Source organism: Trichomycterus rosablanca, chromosome 23 (genome assembly GCF_030014385.1).
Source record: "Trichomycterus rosablanca isolate fTriRos1 chromosome 23, fTriRos1.hap1, whole genome shotgun sequence".
Classification (NCBI taxonomy): domain Eukaryota; kingdom Metazoa; phylum Chordata; class Actinopteri; order Siluriformes; family Trichomycteridae; genus Trichomycterus; species Trichomycterus rosablanca.
Genome location: NC_086010.1, coordinates 17,241,232 through 17,244,738, shown reverse-complemented (window position 1 = coordinate 17,244,738; position 3,507 = coordinate 17,241,232). Strand labels below are relative to the sequence as shown.

General features: G+C 42.2%; 1 long non-coding RNA gene across 2 annotated transcripts in view; it reads left to right on the top strand.

The window, feature by feature from the left end:
* Nucleotides 1–3,507, top strand: part of LOC134301022 (uncharacterized) — a 42,724-nt gene that overhangs the window by 27,822 nt on the left and 11,395 nt on the right. The window contains exon 7 of one of the 2 annotated variants that reach the window (XR_010007406.1): nucleotides 1,099–1,211. The exons of the other annotated variant lie outside the window; for it this stretch is intronic. This is a non-coding gene — a long non-coding RNA (uncharacterized LOC134301022). Of the gene's footprint in view, nucleotides 1–1,098; nucleotides 1,212–3,507 lie in introns of those variants that run through there. 2 annotated transcript variants of the gene reach the window in all.

The following is a 3,507-nucleotide window of genomic DNA, read 5'->3' as shown; positions in this document are numbered from 1 at the left end:
ACTGAAGCAGATACAGCGTCCGTTCCTGTTAGGTGTAAAATCTCGTTAGGGGACAGAGCTCCTGAATTTCCCACACATATACACACACCCAGTGCTATAGCGGGGTTTCCTGTCCCTGACACACCTCTCAGTTCCGCGACCTTACCGGCCTGTCCCACCTCGACCCAGTTCGGAGAGCTCCTCTTACAGTTGTTATATAGTTTCATAGGGTTTATTTCTTTAGAATATTACTTTGGTTTTATTACCTATAATGCAGTGGTTTTTCACTTGATATTCCGTATTTTTAGGTTTTTAACCAATTATACAATCGTATTTATATAATCATATTATAAACAGACCAGACAATAATTAACTTTTTTTACTGTTTAATTCTCAGCAGTGCTGTTTACTATTTTCCTTTCCTCACAGTCTTTGATGCTATTTATTTATAAAACACTACAACTACTTTCTACAGCCTAATATTCCATTAAGCTCATAAATTCTGTTAACTGCTGCTTTTACGCGCCATCAACTGCACAGATTGTGTTTGTACTTATTTTTCTTTACGATCCGAGGCTGTTTTTGAGTGGAATGAAAGTACCAGGGGCTGTAGAACAATATTTTCCCACGCATCATTACTCTTCAAATGTAGTGAATGGGAATCTGATGCTGGTACCAAACTTTAGTGGGCATTTCACTTTGGCCACAGCACAGCAGTTCACACAGTATTACTATTTTTAGATTAATGTTACATTTATACTGCCAAACTTATAGACATCCCTTCCAATTATTAAGTTCAGGGGTGTATGTGACACTCATTGTTAACAGGTGTATAAAATTAAATATATAAAATAAACAATATGCATTTAGGTTTGTAGTATTAATTTGGGAAAGGTCTTTACTTATCCCAGCATTACAGTCCCCTTGTGTATTAAGCGAGGACCATAAAGACAAAGCTTGATGAGTCTGGTGTGGCAGAAAGCCCTGACCTTAAGTCCACTGAATACCAAATGCTTTTTAAACAATGGGTACAAATTCCCACAGATACACTTAAAATTCTTATTACTGACCATTGTGTAAACGGTTGTTCATGCAACACATTCTTCCATCTCTTCTCAGGACTTTTGGATGGCTATCCTCTCTAAAGAGGTTCAAGGTTGTATCAAGCTTCTTCCATTTCAGATTGATTGGGGCCACTGTGGGAACACTTCCTGCGAAGACTCAAAGCATTAAACATTAAACTTTTTATACTTGCCCTCATCTGTGTCTTGCCACAGTTTGATCAGGGAGAAACACTTCACCGTTATGGGTGATTATGTGTAGATTCATGAAGAACAATAGCAATCATATCCATTCTAAATTAATCCACAACATAACAAACGCTGCAAAAAGTCAAGGTGACTAAATACTTAGAATCCACTTTATATAAAAAAAATCTGTAAATATATTAATCAATTAATGAATTAATGCAATTGAGTTAACTCCTACTAAATAGCTGGTCTCCCTCCACACACTTCCTAATCAGCTTTTTTATTTATTTAAGTGATGAATCTATTTTATAAATCGATTATATAAGTTAGAATGCCTTAAGTGTTAATGATCTTACTCAAGAGGCTTTAACAGAGGCTCTCCGGCATTTCTGGGATTTAAACACACAACCGTAAAGTTAATGGCTCACTATCACTTCAACAGCTCACCACTGTTTAAAAAGGGAGTTTAATAAAACTATTATCTTCTTTTGTGAACTGTTACTATGATCTTGGTGTCATAAAAACAATCACCATTCAAAAGCATCTTTAAATATATACCCACTTTGTTAGGCTCTGTGGCATCAGGGGAATGTACCATCTCTCCCTGATGCCACAGGCCTTACAGAGCAGAAACGAGCTGTGCCTTTTATTACCTGGCCAGCTCGTTAGGGCGAAGTGGCTACACCTGTGCCTTCCCTTATTTAAGGGATAGGTGCAGAGCTGTAGCCGTCGCACCTTCTGCTCTTGTTGGCTGTTTCTTTTTTCTTTCTTTGAGTTTGTTTGACACTGCGGTGTCCTTTTATGTTTATTGTTTTTTTTTATCTTTAGGTTGTGCCGCCGCACTGTGCCGCCGCCGCCGTGCCGCTGCCGCCGGGCCACCGCTAGTGGGCGCCACCACGCCGCCGCCGCCGCCAAGCTGCCGCCATAGTGCCGCAGCTGTCGTGCCGCCGCCGCCGCCTGGTGGCCGCTCTCAGGTCGCCGTCGGGCCGCTGCCGCCGAGCCGTCGAGCCGCCGTGCCGCCGCCACCTAGAGACCCCATGACTGCGCCCAGAGGAACGTGACCCCCTCCCAGCTACCGCTGGTGACAGCGTCACGTTCCGCGCTCTGGAGCGCAGGAGCAAATGGCCACTTCCCAGCCACCTTGGCTGGTGACAGCGCCTTTGTCATTAACTTTTGAAACCCGCAAATCGATCACACCCGGTAGCTGGCATGGCTCTAGCCAGCATTAGTTGCTGGAAAGCGCCATGCCACGCAGCTATTGTCGGTGTTACCCCCCCTTCTTCGGCCAACAGCGCGAGGTGGTCCATCTCGCGAACCCACTCTTTGCTTCAATAGCGCCGGGAGCGAGTCTGCCACTAGCGCCGCTGTGGCAGGCTGTTAAAGCTCCCGGTCGGGAGGCAAGAGTCCTGGGTTCGCGCCTCGCGCTTCCCCTTTTCTTTTGTATGCCTTTTTTTGTTCCTTTTCAGCCCCCGACGTCCGGCTGCCTTCGGGATTCCCCGAAGTGTTTTTTGTTATTGTTATTCCTTTTATTTTATGTATATTATGTTTATGATTTTGTAAATAAAACCCTTTTTTAGTTAAACCTCCGCATCCTTGGGTCCTTCCTCCCCACATCATAACACACTTAGTCCTACATTTCATTTGTGGTGTGGTCAAAGCGGATTTTTAAAAATATTTATAAAAAATAATTAATAAAAAATTACCCGAATGTATCTGAAGTATTTGCTTTATCCTGAACCTTGTCAAACCAGGTCTCTATGGAGACCTCACTTCATGCACAGGGGCACAGTCATGCATGACCAGGAGAGGGCCTTCCCCTACGTGTTTCCTCAAACTGAATACATTTGGTTTATGTCCTATAGTTTATTCATATAATCTGTTAGCCATAAATGTCAGGGTGTAACATATGGGCTCATTAATACGAGGGGTGTCTACATACTTTTGACCATATAGTATAGTGAAAGGTATAGAAAATGTCCAGTGTTTTTCTAGTCAAAACTCATAACTCATAAACTGTACTGATATTAGTGTTTGGGAAGCACAGACACATAACAGACTTACTTTTACTTTTTAACATGCGATCTACAGACCTGATCCAGCATTTATTAACTCACATAAACACAAATTAAAAGTAGTGTAGCACCTCTGTTTAATATAGAGCTAGAATTTTAATAGTCTTACAAGTTGTGCTAATTACACAGCAATAGATCAGAAAAAGCTGCAACTACAAGCTACAGAAAGAGCTCTGATTTGCTGGGAGTAAATGGAGTTGTAGTAG